Here is a 19,845-nt window from a genome sequence, read left to right as displayed (position 1 = left end):
CACACACACACGTGAGTCCCTTCATTAACACTGGAAAAGTGGTTAATAAATACACTTTTATAGTAAAATTAAGTGTGAAAATTGTGCACATACCATTTGTTATGATTCTTTACTTTCATTGAATATTTACAAGTCATGTCAAGTTTTGACTTAAAAAATTAAATATTTAGTTTGGAGAGTTGAGTAAAACATGTAAAGTTATGTATGATTGCTACTAACTACACTAAAAAACTTTAATGTCAACAAACTGCAAGATATTTAAAATTTAGGACTTTTACCATTTAAATTTGTTACTGGAAAAGACTGTTAAAAGTAATTTTGCAGAGGCACTGTGCTTAGATAAGCTTATTTGGAAATAGGTTTACAAGATATATTTTCACAATCCTATTTGTCATATGAGGGTAATTCATGGCTTTATTGTGCTAGATATATTTTTTTTTTAAAGATTTTATTTATTTATTTGACAGACAGAGATCACAAGTAGGCAGAGAGGCGGGCAGAGAGAGAGAAGAGGAAGCAGGCTCTCTGATGAGCAGAGAGCCCGATGTGGGACTCGATCCCAGGACCCTGAGATCATGACCTGAGCCGAAGGCAGCGGCTTAACCCACTGAGCCACAGGCGCCCCATGTGCTAGATATAATTTAATGAGATCTTTTTATAAATAAATCTTTCATAGTAAACATTACAAATTTCGAGGAATAAAATGGATATGAAGATGTTCAAGATTGTCTTAAATCCCTTAAAAATACTCAACGTTCCTAAGGAATTAGATGACATTTTGCTGAAAGTCAGTAAACATTGAGAATCTTCAGCCTTTCTGCATTTTGCAACATCTGTATTAAAACAAAGTTTTCTAGGGGCACCTGGGTGGTGCAGTTGGTTAAGCAGCCAACTCTCGGTTTTGGGTTTTGGCTCAGGTCATGATCTCAGGGTACTGCGATTGAGCCTCCTGTGTGTCTCTGTGCTGAACAGGGGTCTTCTTTAGGATTCTTCCTCTTCGTCTGCCCCTCCCCCACTCTCTCACATACTCTCTCTAAAATAAATAAATAAATTCTTAAAAAAATAAATAATAAGACAGTTTTCTAAATTATACTCACACAGTTACAATTCTTCAAAAAGAGAAAAAAAAACACAAACAAAATAATACCAGAAAAATCTTTTATAAATAAAACACAGTATTTCTCCCATCTATTTGCATGAAAATAGTTTCATTTTTCAAAGACACCTGAGTTATATTAGTGGGTATTGAAATAATAGTAAGATCATCTTGACAGATCAAATAATTTTCAGTGAGCTCTAAAGCCTTGTGTCTTATGGTTTTATATATGTCAGGTATTATAGAAGAAATTTCTATTTACTTGCAAACGATTATTGAATTTAAACTTGGGTAACAAACTTAACCATATCTCTAATTATAGAAAAGGAAGTTTTGGCTTAGCTTTGTCACTTCTGACATATATTAGCAGTTATGGTAAAAATCAGTGTCATAAGCAATAGGGCTTAGTCTTTGTTAATCCAGAGATATATAGACCTAGACACTTTAAAATGAATGGAAATATCTAATCACCACAACAGGAAGATAAGATGAAATCAGATTCCAAATCTAGTCAGTTTGATTTCAATGCCTGCATGTAGTAAATTACATTGAAGTGACTCTTATTAAGTTTGGGTAGAAAATTAATAGAAAGCTCACTTCATTTATAAGTTTGGAAAACTTAATATAGTTGCTAATTATCAATAATCTACTGAAAGAAAAAAAAATCTAGTCATGTTATTTAGTCCCCATCAGTAAACTGCTTAGGATGTATTTCCCTGTACATAGAGTTTCCTCCTCATATGGTAGATGAAGCTTCCTTCAATAGTGTCCTTAAAAATCACAAAAATAAATATGAAATCGAAACTCATTGTCTAAAATAATACTGCCAGGCAGTATGTGCTGAAAATAGTATGTGCTGAAAACTAGTTCAGAGCTGCAAATTGTTGAAGTTACGTGAAAATAAGAGTACTACAAATCATTTGGGAAAGATTGTAAGAATCCTTGACTAAAGATCATTTTTAAAGATAATAAAAGACAATTTAAAGAAGAGTTCACCCGGTCTTCTTGCATAGGACCCACAGTGGCAAATTATGCTGATGAGCTTGATATGCAGTATAACCATTTACCATATTTACAATATTATAAATATTCCTAGAATCCAAACAGAGCCATAGTCTACACTTTCACATAAACAACATTCTTATAAATTGAAAGGTGCTTGGTCAAAATAACATAATTCAAGAAATATCAGAGTTTACTTCTCAAAAAAAACATAGTTTAGAAATTTTACTGAGGTTACTCTGTTTTTTTTTTTTTTTTTTTTTTTTTTTTTTAATTTTTTATTTTTTATAAACCATAAGTGACTCTTAATCTTACTCTGTTTAAATAGATTGAATTCCTTAGACAGGAAAAAAGTTACTGACCAAATTCACCTTAGATATCAGTAAGTAGCAAGCATGAAATGTATTATCAGTAATGTCTTTAATTTATTTTTTTCCCTTTTAAAATGGAATTAAAGTTTCTCAGAATATCAAGGCACTTAGTTCAGGCAGCTGAATAAGTTCATTTGTATTTAATTCCTGAAGAGGTAAAAATAAAGTATCTTCCAACCCAAGGTATTGAACAGCATGGGAAGCTAAGCATATGAAGAGTGATTGCAGACATATTCTGAAGCAAAATCTAATTGCAGCTCTTTCTTTCAGCTTCTCACTGTGTTTGCTTAATGCATTTTCCCTCTGAGCAACATTTTCTAAAAACATATTCCCATTTAGCAAGAAATTACCGTGTGCATAACAGGAATATTGACACATGCTGTTCCATACTAGACAGAAAGTAACCCTTTCTAAGGCACTTGCTTTGGGCAGTAAAACTCATGTTTTGAAAATGAACATACCCAATTTTTATGATTAAATATGCAATACTTTTAAGAATACTATAATTTTAGTAAGACCAAAATGCACTTAAGTAAAAGTAGTAAAAACATACATGAAAAGTATTTTGTAAAAAAAGAATCTTCAGATTATCAGCATGGAGGTATGAGCATTTTATCATCAGAAAAACATTATATATTCATATATGACCCTCTTTTATAGTTGAATAGACATACAACTAGAAGAATGGATGGAAGAGTGGATAAGTAAATAGAAATGATAGAAAAGCGAGTCTATAAAGATGGATGGACATGTATAGAAAGAGTAATAGACAAAATGGCTTTTTAGAATATAATATTTACATTCTGAGTAACTTAAATATAAGTGTAATTTAACTTACATTAATAAAAACAAAGTAAGGATTATTTTAAGGAATTGCAAATATGAAAATATATTGAAAAACCTTTTTCAATAAAAATAAAAATAAAACCTTTTTTTTTTTTTTTTTTTTTTTTTTAATTTGACAGAGATCACAAGTAGGCAGAGAGGCAGGCAGAGAGGGAGGAAGGGAAGCAGGCTCCCTGCTGAGCAGAGAGCCCAATGTTGGGCTTGATCCTAGAACCCTGGGATCATGACCTGAGCTGAAGGCAGAGGCTTAACTCACTGAGCCACCCAGGTGCCCTTAAAAAGCACTTACTTTTTTTTTTTTTTTTAGTTACTTTATCTCGTACAAGTTCCATCTCCAATGTTCATATGTGTTTATGGCTTTTCATTTTTTCTTGATCTTCTTCTCTGGACTATTTTATTTCTAAAGAGATCTTTTGTTTTTCTTATACTCATACGTCCCCCCAACACCTTTTTTTTTTTTTAATTCAATCAACCAATGTATACTATATCAACCAATGTATACTATATACAACCAATGTATACTATTAGTTTTTGATATAATGTTCAATGATTCATTACATGATATGATAAGCACTGGCTGTTATACCTGATGTTTTTAATTCTTTTTTTTTCAGGTTAATTATCTTCAGGATTTCCTTATTATACTCCCTGAGGTCATGTTTCTTGTGGGTATTCTACTTGGGCTTCTTTGAGCTTCCTGGATCTATGGGTTTACATTTTTTATGAAATTGAGAAACAATTCTTATCATTACTTATGCACATGCTTTTTCTTCCCCTCTCTGCCACTCCAATTACATGTACTCCATGCGTCTCAAGAGTCACTGAGACTTTTTTTTTCTTCTCCCTCTGTATCCCAGTGTGTATAGTTCATTCTTTTCTCTGCAGTGCCTAATGTGCTATTAGGGCCATGTCATTATTTTGTTTAAAATATTCCATATTCTGTTTTCACATCTACAATTTCCTTTGTTTAAAAGATTTTATTTATTTATTTGAGAGAGAGTGAGCCACCAAGAGAGAGAGCACAAGCAAAGGGAGGGGCAGAGGGAGATGGAGAAGCAAACCCTCCACTGAGTGGGAGAGGGAGGGGCTGAATACAGGGTTTTATTCTAGGTCCCTGGGATTATGACCTAAGAGAAAGAAAGTTGTTTAAGGGACTGAACCACCTAGGGGCCTCTCCGTTTTTATACTTTCTATTTTTCTCCATATTTTGTCTATGTTTTCTTTTAAATCCTCTAGCAATGTATAACAGCAGTTTTAAAACTCTCTGTCACCTAAATCCATCCTTTCTGGCATTTCTAGGTTTGTCTTTTCCTACTGTCTTTGGGTAAGATTTTGTTTCTTTTATATGGAGTAATAAATTTATTTTACTGAATATTGCGGAATATTAGGGCTCCTGGTTAAGTCAGTCAGTTAAGTCTTTGAGTCTTGATCTCAGCTCAGGTCTTGATTTCAGGGTCTTGAGTTAAAAAAGAAAGGATTTTGCTGTCATTCTCTAACAAATGAAAATTGGGGGTATATATGTAAGAAAACTGCATATCAGATTTATACTTTCAATTCCCTCTAGAAATTTTCTTAAGGTAGCTCTCTGTTGAATTAGATACTAAGGCTAGTTTAGCCCAGTTATTGAGGCATGAACATTCTGGTATTTCCACTAAATATTAACTCTGCTAGTTGAAATTTGATTTTTGATTACACTGTGTAGAATCTGGGAATTGCTCAGTTTAGATCTTTCTGGTATATACTACCAAGCCTTATGGATTTTCACTAAGCCCATGATCCATTCATATTCAGCATAATAGATCTCATGCCTGTTTCTGGAGCTATTTCTGCATAATGTCCTCCTGTTGATACACTTCTTCACCGATTCCAGCTTTAACACAATCTGGCCCCTTCCTTCTTAATTCAGCAAGACCACTACGCTCTTCTTGACTTCCCTTTTCCTGTGTTTAGCTCTGGAAATTACCTCCAGGAAAACACTGAGGCCATCACAGACTCACCTCAATTGTTTCCATTCTTCTGTAAGAAAATAACAGTTTCATATGTCTTATCTACTTTTCTAGGCTTATGGTGAAAAAAATAACTGGTTAAAGTTATACCAACATTGCCGGAACCTGAAGTGGCATTTTGTTTTTAAACTGTTCTTTGTCATATAATCATTTAAAGTTATAAACTTGCTTTTCTCTAATTAACTCTGTAGATAAATTTTGATATGTTGCAATACCATTCAATTTGCAGTAAGTGTCTACTGTAACTTATTCTTTGAACTTTGGTTATTTAGAAGTTTTTTTTTTAATTTCTAAAAATTTGAGAGATAAAAGAAAAAATCTTACTGTTATTGATTTCGAACTGAATTTACCTGTGGTCAGAAAACACGTTTTGCTTCATTTCAGTCTTCTAAGATTTGCTGTTATGCATTGAACAGCATATGAACATGGCCTGTCTTGGTGAAAATTCCATGTACGATTGAAAAGAATGCACATTCTGAAGTTGTTGTATTTCGTTTTTTGTCAGTTTGGTAAAAATTATTTGATGGCGATACACAAATTCTCTTTAGTCTTCATTTATTGCATTTATTTGTTTTGTCACTTACTTTCTCAGTGTGTTATCAAAATCTACAATGATACTTATAGTTTGGTTAATATCTCTCTTTGGTTTGTTCAGGGTTTGTTATGTGTTATTTTTAATGCTCTGACATCTGTTTCCTCTCAGCCCCATAGCACCTGCATCTGATAGGCTTCATGTCTTGCCCTTTAAACTGACAAGACCTAAGCAGAGACCCGAAAAGTATTGCCACACAGACTTGTAGAGCCTACCTCTGTTCAGTTCCCTTTCCTCTAATATCCTGCCTCACAAATTCCAGTTGTTTTAGAACTCCCATAATCCAATCTCTGATTCTCTGGTTCAGGACAGCAGTGCTGTTCTTTTATTCTATTTCCCTCTGCTGCAACTGGAAAATTGTTCCATGACAGTGCTCAGCTGTCTTAAGGTTCATAGGTTCCTCTTATTTCAGAGATCTCAGCCTTGTACTAACTCTTAGCCAATGCCGAGAAATGTTTTCTTGTATAATTAGCATAATTGATTACATAGAAAAGGCTTTTACTCTTGTATCAATCACTGTGTCATGACCTGAATCAAAGTTCTCTTTTATTATGTTTGAAGTTGCATAATGTTACCATATATTAATAGATTTAATAAATTTTTTGATGTGAAAGATCATTTATTCTTTTGGTTAAGAAACAATTTCTTCATTTTAAAAAATCTGTTCTATTGTCTAGATCCCTAGTACAGTAAAACAAATCTTTACTTTTATTTATTCAATTATCTGTCTTACTTTTTATAACTTCATATTTTCTTTTTTTTTCTCTACAGTTTGTGTTTACGATATTTGTTTTTATTTTTACTCATATTTAATAGGAAGGCCCTGTTTTGACTTCAATTAATCTAAGTGGGAGAATCCCTTTAGAAACATTTCGAACATATCTAAAATCTGCTTTTTCTGCCTTCAGATCTTTTCTTGAGAGCAGAGTATTGTATTTCTTATTGGTCTTTTTATTATCTGACAGCACAGAAGCAAAAAAGTAAATTCACCTGGATTCTTAACAGATATAGATTCCTGATATGAGAGAAACTATGTGGACAATCATTTTTGTTCCTTATGAGTGTTGTTCTCCCTTATTCAGTTTTGTTTAAATCTTCATACCAGATTTCACTCCATCTGTTCAGGGATATTTTGTATCTGGATTCAGTTGGATTCTTTTCCTAATTCACTTTTCCTAATTTCCTAATCCCTCGTATCTTTGATTTAGAAATATTCTCAATTCCAATTATTTGTTTTTCCTTTTTCACTAGTCTCTCCCTAGAAAGTACACACCCTTAAATGAACAGTAGGTAAATAATGCATGACATTTTTTTATTTGGGGGATTGTTGATTAAACCATAATGAAGCAAGGATACTATTGACTTCATAGGCTGCCACCTTCTTTAGTTCTGTCATATTTAATTTGTCTTTAGTTTTCAGTTCTTATAAATCTATATATATTTCAAGATAGTAGAATTTGGGGTAACTAAGGACCTTTGTACACTAGCCTTTTCTTTAAAATATTTATGTGGAAGAATAGAAAACTGTAATTATAATAATATATTTTGACAGTTGTACTTTTTTTTTTTATATTCATGGTGGCAGGAAGAAAATTTTGTGCTATTGTTTATCTGTTCTCATGTACTTTCTCTGTCCTAATAACGAGATCAGAATTTTATAGTTATATTTTTCTAGATAACAATAATTGGTAGTTAGTAAGTGCTACATTTTTTTTCCTAGAATGTTTCCATGTCTTTTCCTAGCAACCATTATTAAAGAATATATAGCATTAAAGTATTTTGTTAATTCCATTTTTGAAAATAGTTCTATTCTTATTTTTGTGTGATATTTTGCTATTTTTCTTTTCCTTTAAGAGGTCCACTAGATAGGGGCACCTGAGTGGCCCAGTGGGTTAAAGCCTCTGCCTTCAGCTTGGGTCGTGGTCCCAGGGTCCTGGGATTGAGCCCCATATCGGACTCTCTGCTCAGCGGGGAGCCTGCTTCCCTTCCTCTCTCTCTGTCTGGCTCTCTGCCTACTTGTAATTTCTGTCAAATAAATAACTAAAATATTAAAAAAAAGAGGTCTACTAGTTAGCTTTGCTCTGATATTTTATTAACTCAAATTATCATCTTTATAAATATTCTTCAAGAGCCAGTTTGTAAATTTTGAGAACTCATAACTTAATTTATAGCATTTATTTAATTCCTTTTGAAATTTTCATTGAGTAAGCAAAACTCATAAGACAAAATGTAGCCATTTCCAACTTAGTTGATTGAGTTTCCTCTTTGAAAGCATAAGCCATATTTCATAGAATGTTTTCCAATTTTCAATTATTTTTTATTATTTTTATTAACATATAATGTATTATTTGTTTCAGGGGAGCAAGTGTGTGATTCATCATTCTTAGACAATTCACAGCACTCACCATAGCACATACCCTCCCCAATGTCCATCAACCCACCATGCATTCCTCCCCCTCACCAGCCCCATTTGTTCCTGAGATTGAGTCTCTTGCAGATTGTCTTCCTCCCCAGTCCCATCTTGTTTCATTTTTCCCTTCCTTCACCCCACAAACCCCTGCCTTGCCCTCTCAAATTCCTCTTATCAGGGAGATCATATTATAATTGTCTTTCTCTGATTGACTTATTTCACTAAGTTTCAAACATATTTTCTAAATACAGAAAATGTCTAAAATCTAAGACTTTTTTTAACTTATATAATATTCATAATACATTGGTAATTATATTCTTTTGCAAATAATACTTATTCTCATACTATACTATGTATCATCAAGCAAAATTGAAATAAAATTTATTTGTGGTTTTACAATATAATTTTCTCATTATATAAACCTCATTTAAGATGTAGGTATCTTCCTTTATTTACTGAAATAATTTGATTTCTTTGTTTATGAGTTGTTATCTTGACTTGTCTTTTCAGGTAAATCAGAAAAGAAAGGGTAAGAGGAGAATATTTTATTTTCCTATAATAGAATTCTAAAATAATCCCTGATACCTGACATCAGGTAATTTCTTCCCCTTAAAGGAATGTGAAACCTATGAATATGATGGGATTTCACTCCCATATTTTGTTACATTATATGGTAAACAAATATTTTTCAGATATAATTACATTCCAAAATCAGTTAGCTTTCTGTTGATCAAAAGATAACCTCAGGTAGCCCTGATTTAATCAGATAAATCCTGAAAAGAGACAAAAAGCAGCAGAAGAGGTCTGGTATTGGTCTTGAAGAAGCGCATTGTCATGTGGTTGAGAGTGTCATATGGCAGTGTATCTTCTAGTTACTGAGATTCCCCAGTTCTGTAGATTTAAGGAATGAAATTCTGACAACAACCACTGAACTTTGAAGAGGATTCCAACTGCAGCTGAGACAGCTGCCCTAGACAGTATCTTTAGTTCAATGTGATACACTCTGAGTTCAGGACCCAACCAACCCATTCCTAGAATCTTGATCCAGGGATTTTTTTTTTTTTTTTAAGATTTATTCATTTATTTTAGAGACAGAGAGAGCATGCACAAGTGGGAGGGGCAGAGAGAGAGAGAATCTCAAGCAGACCTGATCTCATTCCCCTAAGATCAAGACCAAAGACAAACAATATGTCAAGGCTTAACTGACTCTGTCATGTATGTACCTCCCAATCAGGGAAAATTTGAGCTAATAAGTGAGGGTTTTTCCTCCCAATAAAGTTTTGGCAATTGGTCCATAGCAATAGAAACTGAATAGAGGTTTTGGCATGTCTTAAATCCATCTCCAATATCAACCTCTCCAAGAAGGTCCAGTCATATTTTGGCAGCATCTCAAAGTCCCTTTAAACTCCACAAGTATGCCTCTGTATTTGAAATTGTATATTTGTATATCAGCCCTCCACCTTTTCTTGAGAACTAACTCTTCTAGTTTTCTATTATTGACACAAAAATTCTTCCTGTCTCCTGGGCTAAAACTAAATAATTTCTCTGCTTCAACACAATCTTTATAATCAATTCACAAGAGTTGGCATGAAAAGCTCTATGTCTTGGCTCTTGGCACTAACACAATAAAGAATTAGAAGTGCCATTAGTGGGCGCCTGGGTGGCTCAGTGGGTTAAGCCGCTGCCTTCAGCTCAGGTCATGATCTCAGAGTCCTGGGATCGAGTCCCGCATCAGGCTTTCTGCTCAGCAGGGAGCCTGCTTCCTCCTCTCCCTCTGCCTGCCTTTCTGCCTGCTTGTGATCTCTTTCTGTCAAATAAATAAATAAAATATAAAAAAAAAAAGAAGAAGTGCCATTAGTGAAAGCAGAAGACAGTTTTAAGAAACAGTACACTCTGTAGGGGACAACCAGCAAGTTTCTCTAAGGTGGAACCCACCCTGAGGTGCTTTTGGGATTGGAAATTTCTTGGGTCTTTCTGTGCTGGGAGGAGCTGGTACTTGCAAGGGGGGTGGCCTCTAATGGAGGCTGCTTCCAATCATTTGAGGGACTCCTCCAACATGTTGGGAAGAGGAGGGTGTCTTGACACTACGAGGTTTATACCTGAACTATCATGGCAGTCTTTCTCCTGGTGGAATGTTGGGGCTGTAGGAGAAATGCAAATGTATTATAATGAGTTTAGGAGTTACCCTGGGGTAGAGATGCAGGAGAGCACATGTTCTGCACGCACCTGTGACTCTTGGTCTATTAGTCCCAGAGTCTTAGAAGCCACTAGGTCAGGATGTTGTGTCCCCGGATTTCTAATGTGTAAGCTATTGATCACCATCCTTACCTCTAGCTTGTGTCTAGCTTAACTGTTTGGTCTATCACAAGCATTTATTAAAATTATATTTCCAAACACTGTGGTATTACCTAGGAAGATCTGAAAGAAGCACAAAAGAGTTTTTATAAACTTTTGCTTTTTTTAGAACACTTTATAATTATGTCACCACATTTTGATCCTCGAGAGACCAAGTCTTGCTCCTAGTGTACAGATAAAGAAAAATGAATCAAATTTAAGTGATCCATTACAGATCAAGAGATAGCAATTAAGAGAGTAAAGAACAGAATTAAGTATTTTAACTCTAGGCTCAGTGATCTTTCTGTCACACCTCCTTCTAGTAGCAAGGAGAAGATATAGCCTAAGGGTTTAAAGAGATAGAGTTGGGAGGCAGGAGACCTTGGTTTGAACTCAGACTAGATGATTTACTACCTTTTGTTAGCTGAGCAATTTACCTAACTTCCCTATGCCTCAAAGTATTTTACCACTAAAGGTGACTAATAACTGTAATTTATAGATTTGTTATGAGAATTAAATTAACTCTATATGTAAAACTCTCTAATGTAACTTGTATATAATATCGAGTAGCTTAGTATTAGCTCTAATGTCATTGCAATGCCTCCGAAAGTAATTTTTAAATCTTCATGGTCTCTGAAGAGAATCTGATACTTGTTGAAATCACCCACACTTGCAGACTTATACTTCATGCTAAGAAACAACATTTGCTGCTACTTATTTTTCTCTAAACAACACTAGGAAAAACACAAGTAACACAGAATTTGAGTAACCCCTGATTTGGGATCAAATGTCAGATATCATTTGTTGTATGTTTGGTAGAACAATTCATTTGTTCTGTTTATTAATCACTCTTCTCAGCTTCACTGTAAATTGAATTCACTATCTATATTTTCAGATTGTAATTCTACTGTGCCCTTGTGAATAATTGGATGAACTTAGAAACACTGAATATATTATTCTATATTCTGCATTTAGGATAAGTTCATCTTTATCCTCAAATTAAGACAACCCAGACATATCATTTCTATATTAATTGAACTATTGAGTAAAGATTCTTTTGGTTGGAAGAATCATCGACCTCCTTCAAATAACCTCAAGCGTAAATGAAGATTTATCAAAGTTTTATCAGGATCCAACTTAAAAAAAGAGAGAGCGAGAAAGAAGAAAATTTAGTTAGACCCTGAATTTGCTGGAACTAAAGACAGAAAGATTGTCAGTAAACAGTCAAATACTTTTCCATTTTTCTCAGATCTGCTTCTCTCAGTGTAGGAGGATTCCAGCTTCGAAATTTAATGCACATTGGTTCTTTGCTGTTATCATTGCTATTGTTTGTTTATATCCACATGATTATCAGTAAGAGAGTTTATGACTTGTCCTTCTTCTGTTCAGCGGGACATATATATGGGAATTATTGTCACTCTTGTATCCATTGGTTGGTGAAGATAATGGTCTGTGGAATGGACTTAAAGGATGTTACTCTACTTTCCTACCAGTCAAGATTGCAAATTCTTAACATTTTTGTCACTGACATAGTTTGAGGTGTGTGTGTGCATGTGTGTGCATGCCCAGTACTACTAAATTTATGGCTACAAAGACTGGAGGTCCCACTGAGATCTGGGAGACTCCTAGGACCCCAACCCGGAGGGTTTTACACCAGCTGGGGAGTGCACTCATTTTTTATCTGTTTGCGTGCATATCTTCAGGGAGATCCAACCTGCACTTTTACCTGTAGGAATTCCAAATCTGTATGGGAGTCGACATTGGCTCAAGTGGACACGTGATGAGCCATTGACCAGGGGGTCTTAGGAGATGTCCCTTGCCCCTGCCTGGAGGCTCTGCTGCTGATGTAATTGGGGCTTGCCTGGAGGCTGGCTGCTGATGCAGTTAAGGCTTAACTTCCTTCCAGTTTTGTCTTCGTGGCCATGGCAGATTGTTTGTCTTTGGGAGTATGTTCTTGTTAGTTGTCGTAAGTGTATTTGTCTTGTTGTGGACTAAAGATGTGATGGGACAGACGCAGACAACTCCTCTGTCTCTGGTGATTGAACACTTCTCGGAGGTTAGGGAAAGAGCTCATAACCTGAGCATGGACATACGAAAGGGAAATTTAGGACTTTCTCCATGTCTGAATGGCCATCCTTTAATGTTGGATGGCCCCCGGAGGACCGCTGGGTCTGCGGTTGTCTTTGTCTTGTGTTTTGTTGTTTCATATGTTGTTTGTTGTGTTTGAAAGAAATGGGGCAAGCAGAGAGTAAGGGGACTCTGACTTTCATCTCTCTGTTCCTTCTAATAGATGTGGGGTTTCTCCTTTACTCATTACTTGTGTTAATGGCTGGCTATAACTGGAGCCAACTGTGGTTGTTCTAACTCGAGACAGAGACCATAAGGAATATTCCCAAGCAGCTGCCAAAACTCACTTTGTTTGGGGGAAATTCCTGTCTTTTCTGGCCCATCAGGGACTGCCTAACCCCTTTCGCCTTGCTGGTGGAAAAGCATGGTGTCTGCTCCTCTGTTGGGACTGATGGGCTCTAAAACTGGGAATCCTTTCTCTTCTTCCTGGCAGCACTTTGTTTCTTCTGTCTCCCCCTTCTCATGCTTCTGCACCATTGTGTGCAGCCTGCACGACTAGCCACTAGATCATGCACCATGGCTCCTTCTTTCCTCACTGTCAAAGAGCAAGAAGAGCACTCCCTGGACTGAACACCGCCCACTCCAGATCCTCCCACTCGTGTCTCAGGTAAACATTCAAAGTGGAGTGGGCCCAGGTGGAACATAAATCAGTATTTGAACTAAGGTAAGTTTGTTGGTTTAATTAAGATAGACATGTCTTTTAAGTTATTAGCAGTAAATGTGAAACTTCAAAGTTTACTGAAGGTCAAATAAGCTTGTGTTATTTGTTAAAATCTGTTGAAATCTTAGCAAAAAGATGACTAAACTGATGGTTAATTGTCTGTCTCAAAGTTTGTATGGGTAATTGTTAAAGTAACTTTCAAAGTCTTTGGTTACCTGAAACTTTAAAGTTTTGGTTGAATGACAAGTGGAATTAAATTATGGACATCTAGGTCTTAACCAAACAGGATAAAATGCTAAGTCTTTAATTGCTGGATGTAGGTTTGTGCTTTTGACTTTGTACTGCAAAGATACTAAGAATATTTAAATCTGTTGGTAAATATGTTTTTCACTTAACTGATTCATAAATTGACATCTAAAGAATTGTGTTGTAACAGTTCACAATTGGTTTATATCTAGTCTTCACTAGAGATTAAGGTGTCTCTAAGAGTACAAAATTCTGCTAAGTGTAACTAAGACTGATAGAAATAAGGGAAACAATTTTGTATGTATGAAAGTAGGAGAAGGGTGCCTGGGTGGCTCAGTTGGTTGGATGACTGTGTTCAGCTCAGGTCATGATCTTGGAGTCCCGGGATCAAGTCCCACATCAGGCTTCCAGCTCCATGGGGAGTCTGCTTCTCCCTCTGACCTTCTCCTCGCTCATGCTCTCTCTCACTGTCTCTCAAATAAAAAAATAAAATCTTTAAAAAAAAAAAAAAAGGAGGAGATATGTATGAAAGAGATAAGGAATGGGAATACATTTTGTTAAAAATAAGAGAAGGTAATTTTATCCTAAATGAAATGGTTGTTTGGAAAAAAATGACTTGGGATAAAACATGAATGTAAAGGAAAGTTATAGAAGGTTTGTGAAGGAAAATCTTAAGAAAAAAAAAAAAAAGAAGAAGAAAGAAAAAAAAGAAAGAAAGAAAGAGAGAAAGACCAGATGCCTGATCCTGTTTAAATAAAGAAAAACAGCCCCCAAGGTGATTTAGCACTCTCCTGACATACCCCCACATAGATTATACTTCCAAGTGAAAGGACCATTTGGTCTTGGGAGATTGAAAAAACCACTCGGCCTTGAAAGACTGTGAAAACCCAGAGGGGGGGTTGTCCAACCTGTTTGAATCTGAAGAGTGCCTGACTGTGTGATTCTGTCTGTATGGCTCCACTGTTTCAGTCATGGAGTCTGAGTCGGCTGCACCCTGAGTCTCACGGGGCATGATATGGCATAACGGTCAAATACTCCATGAAGTAGCCTGGTCCGGGGCTTATACGGACAGACCTTAGCTAAGATGTTCCTAAGTTCCCGCGAGGGATGCGAGCAGGACAGCATCTGAAAGATCCCCCTCCCTTTGTCTGTGACATCATTCATGATGGGAGGGAAACCCCGTAAACTCACTATCTTAAGACTGCATGCATAAGAATAAAAAAAAAGGGGAAAGACACTGGTATTAAAAAAAAAAAAAAAAGCTGGTTTTCTCTCTGTTCAAAAGGGCAAAGTTTTCTTAGGTTAATTGATCTGTTAAAAAAAAATGTAGTTTTTTTTTTTGTTTGTTTGTTTTTGTTTTTTTTTGCCTGCCCAGAAAATTCAGTTTCTACATTTTGTTTTATCAGGTGTTTAACATCCCTAATTATATTTAGGCATGTGCTTTAAAATTTTCTAAAGTTTTAACAATTGATGACAAGATTTAAATTGTAAATAAGATCTCCTTGACTCATAAGGCTTTTCCTTGGTATACTAAGCTACTCATGAAGTACTGCTAAACCAATGATAAACCTTGGGTTACATTTGGGAAAATGCTTTAACTATTCTAAAGATTCTATACATTTCCTAAAGTTTTAATGTCTTGATAGGTCATCACTTGATATTGTGATTATGGAAATGTTACGCATCACATAAGTAACCTGATTTTCTTGCCAGTTAAATTTTAAACTCTCATCTCATCTGCTCTTTACCATATCTATTCTGAGTTTTTATCATTTGTAATTGTTTTAATTCTCTTGTAAGATAAATTTGGACTTAAAGGAAATTCATATGAGAGACTTCCAGGACATATACAGGTCTTTGATATGTTAAAATCCTGGAACTGAAATGGGTAAGAATTTACCACGTAAAAGCTGCATTCAAACTAAACCAGAATTAGTAACATGGGACTAGATGACTGAAAGATTATAAACATCTCTTGATGTTTTGTCTTATTTTAAACATTACTGGCTCTCTAATGTTTGCTCCTCCAGACTAGGGAAACTTTTTCTTAAGTTATCTGTAATTTACAGAGATGTAAAAGTACTCATTTGTAAACCAATCAAGGCATTGAACTTTTCTCTCTATCTGAACCCTCTGAAATCAAAAGGTCTTAGTAAGTATTCTTCTTCCATGGCAATCAGTCATTTGCATAAGTTCAATAAGAATCTGTTCTCCTTAATGTTGTAAAACAAAAAATAAAACTGGCAGCATCACGTTACCTGATTTTAAGCTTTACTACAAAGCTATGATCACCAAGACAGAATGATACTGGCATAAAAACAGACACATAGACCAGTGGAACAGATTAGAGAGTCCAGATATGGACCCTCAACTATATGGTCAAATAATCTTCAACAAAGCAGGAAAAAATATACAGTGGAAAAAAGAGTCTCTTCAATAAATGGTGCTGGGAAAGTTGGATAGCTATATATATAAGAATGAAATTCGACCATTCTCTTACACCATACACAGAGATAAACTCAAAATGGATAAAAGACCTCAATGTGAGACAGAATTCCATCAGAATCCTAGAGGAGAACATAGGCAGTAACCTCTTCGATATCAGCCACAGCAACTTCTTTCAAGATACATCTCCAAAGGCAAAAGAATCAAAAGCGAAAATGAACTTTTGGGACTTCATCAAGATCAAAAGCTTCTGCACAGCAAAGGAATCAGTCAACAAAACAAAGAGGCGACCCATGGAATGGGAGAAGATATTTGCAAATGACAGTACAGACAAAAGGTTGATATCCAAGATCTATAAAGAACTCCTCAAACTCAACACACACAAAACAGACAGTCATATCAAAAAATGGCAGAATATATGAACAGACACTTCTCCAATAAAGACATACAAATGACTATCAGACATATGAAAAAATGTTCATCATCACTAGCCATTAGGGAGATTCAAATTAAAACCACATTGAGATACCACCTTACATCAGTTAGAATGGCCAAAATTAGCAAGACAGGAAACAACATGTGTTGGAGAGGATGTGGAGAAAGGGAAACCCTCTTACACTGTTGGTGGGAATACAAGTTGGTGCAGCCACTTTGAAGATCACTGTGGAGAGTCCTCAAGAAATTAAAAATAGAGCTTCCCTATGACCCTGCAATTGCACTCCTGGGTATTTACCCCAAAGATACAGGTATAGTGAAAAGAAGGGCCATCTGTACCCCAATGTTTATGGCAGCAATGACCACGGTCACCAAACTGTGGAAAGAACCAAGATCCCCTTCAACAGATGAATGGATAAGGAAGATGTGGTCCATATACACTATGGAGTATTATGCCTCCATTAGAAAGGATGAATACCGAACTTTTATAGCAACATGGATGGGACTGGAAGAGATTATGCTGAGTGAAATAAGTCAAGCAGAGAGAGCCAATTATCATATGGTTTCACTTATTTGTCAAGCGTAACAAATAACATGGAGGACATGGGGAGATGGAGACGAAAAGGGAGTTGGGGGAAATTGGAAGGGGAGGTGAACCATGAGAGACTATGGACTCTGAAAAACAATCTGAGGGGTTTGAAGGGGCGGGGTATGGGAGGTTGGGGGAACCAGGTGGTGGGTATTGGGGAGGGCATATATTGCATGGAACACTGGGTGTGATGCAAAAACAATGAATACTGCTACCCTGGAAAGAAATTTTAAAAAAAATATATAATTTTAAGGTGTTTGTGACCTTAGGTGCTGACTTTAATTAAATAATTTCTAAGCTTATCAAGGGGAAAAAAAAAAGAACCTGTTCTTCTTGTAACAGGACACCGTTGGAAACACTGGTTATTTTACCTAGGTTTTGACTGGAATGTCATATTTTAAAAGACTCAGATATGACCAGACAGCTTAAAGGAACTAAGGTTGACTTTATAAAACCTGGAGCCATAAAGCCCTCTGGAACTGTTGGCCTGATACCTTGCTTATCGAGTTCCCAGCAGCCTCACCAGGTGAGTAAAGAATGTCACTTCCTGGCAGGATACTTTGGGAACCTCAGGAAGAGGGATTTGCCCAAATCAATTAGCAATAATGGCGCCTCGGATAAACCTCATTGGCTCCGATACTGCCACTGCGCAAAACTCGCCCAAATCAACAGGTATTGCTGGCATGTCTGATGGCAACTATGTGGCTTGGCTTCTGGCCTGGAGAGGCTACTAAAAGTTCAACCTAGAGATTCCTTATAAGAAGTTCCAGCAGAGCAGATTCTGAAAGATCTATATGATCACACTTAACTGTTCTTGCAGAGCTTATGTAAATAATTAGGCTAAGTTTGTTAAAAATGGACTTGTTTTTCAAGTGAATTAGTCCTGATTTGGCTATCTCCGGAAATGAGGGTTATTTTAGAGAGAAAAAAATATGTTTTAATAACACCTTTATGGATGATAAATTCTAAATTTAATTATTTTTCATTTTTGTTTGCCTAAGCTAGACAACTTGAGGTAAACTTCAGAGAAGTTGCATGATAGCTCATTTAGACGATCTTGCTTTTGCCAGTCAGTCAGCCCCAGATATAAGGAGTATTTCGGTAATTACAAACAGCCTAACTGAGTGCCCCAGCATTGGCCATCCCAGATGTTACTAAGCCCTTCCACTTGTATATGGATGAAGAGGCAGGGGTGGCCAAAGGAGTTTTGACTCAGACTCTGGGGTCTTGGCAAAGGCCAGTAGCCTATCTTAGCAAGAAAGTAGATCCAGTAGCAGCTGGGCTCCCCCTTGCCTCCTCACAATTGCTGCCACGGCCTTCCTAGTCAAGGATGCAAGTAAATTAACTTTGAGTTAAAATCTCATCTTGACCACCACTCACACTATCGAGGGCCTTCTCCAGACTTTACCAGACTGGTGGATGACAAATGCCAGAGTGACAGGGTATCAGGCCCTCCTCCTTAATGATGGCTGATCAGTCTGTACTCCAGTCACTGCAGAAATTACTGTCTGTCTAGACATATACAGATGTCTAGATGTGATTCCACGCAGGAATCCTAACTGCTCACACTGAGATGGACACAGAGCTGGAGCCACATCCTTACCAACCCAGGGACTTGGTTTGGATGCACCTCCGCCAAGTGGAAAACTTGGAGCCTCGCTGGAAGGAACCCTACATGGTGATCCTGACCACTCCCACTGCTCTCAAGGTCGACACTCCCTGGGTCCACTACACTCATGTCCGGCCAGCTGACCCACACACTGTTCTGAAGGACTTTGTACCAGAATGGAAAAGTCAGCCTGACAAGGACAATCCCCTAAAGCTAAGACTGTGCTGCTCTCACTTACCCCACTAATGTTCCTTATGCTATGTTCCCTTCATGCCAGGGCCAATCCCCACCAACCATTTAACCTAACATGACAGGGAATGTGTTTCTGCAGCAGAGGTTATATATCCTCCTTCTCTTTCTTACTTTCGGGCCCTGCATTATCAATAGATTAGTATCTTTTGTCAGAGACAGAGTCAGTAGAGTTCAGCTCATGGTACTCAGACAGTAATACCAACCACTGGACCTTGTTGCTGAGACCACCCTGGGACCCATGATTGGGTCCTTCCTTAGGTTCCTCTGGGAGGGGGAAATATGGAGGCCAAGAAAAACAAGGCTGTATCCACCTCAAGTCTAGCCTTGACATAAGTACAGCCATCTTGGCCCTGGCAGCCATCTTAGGTCTCTGTGACCAGTAAATGACCCCTGGCTCCAGGAAGACTGACCAGAAGTTTTAAAAACAAAACACCAAAAAACAATTAGAAATCGGATAGCTTAATGAGGTAATAAGTCATGTTAGGAGTAGGATAGCTTAATGAACTAATAAGTCATGTCAAGGGTAGGATAGCCTGATGTCATAATAAATCATGTCAGAAGTAGGATAGCTTAACATTAATAAATCACAAGAATATAAGGATGTGGTTGTGGCCCAATCACCTACTGTCACCCCTACTCTGGCTTTAAAAACTCTGACTGTAATCTGGTTTGGGGTCCAAATCTCTGCTCCATTGTGTCAGGTATACTTGGGCCCAAGCTTAAGCTTGTCAAATAAACCCTCATGTGATTGCAGTGGCACTTGGCTCCTCCTCTCTCAGACATAAAAACTTGGGCATAACAAGATCTAACATCTCTTTTTATGT

At 36.6% G+C, this 19,845-nt stretch overlaps 1 non-coding gene across 1 annotated transcript; it reads right to left on the bottom strand.

The window, feature by feature from the left end:
• Positions 1–17,676: 17,676 nt before the first annotated feature.
• LOC132012630 (U4 spliceosomal RNA) lies at positions 17,677–17,817 on the bottom strand. Its single transcript, XR_009402641.1, has one exon. It is a non-coding gene; the product is annotated as a U4 spliceosomal RNA (small nuclear RNA).
• Between the last annotated feature and the right edge of the window lie 2,028 nt (positions 17,818–19,845).

The sequence above is a fragment of the Mustela nigripes genome, chromosome 2, assembly GCF_022355385.1.
Source record: "Mustela nigripes isolate SB6536 chromosome 2, MUSNIG.SB6536, whole genome shotgun sequence".
Classification (NCBI taxonomy): domain Eukaryota; kingdom Metazoa; phylum Chordata; class Mammalia; order Carnivora; family Mustelidae; genus Mustela; species Mustela nigripes.
Note: the sequence above shows the minus strand (reverse complement) of the source record. Positions and strands in the feature narration are given on the sequence as shown.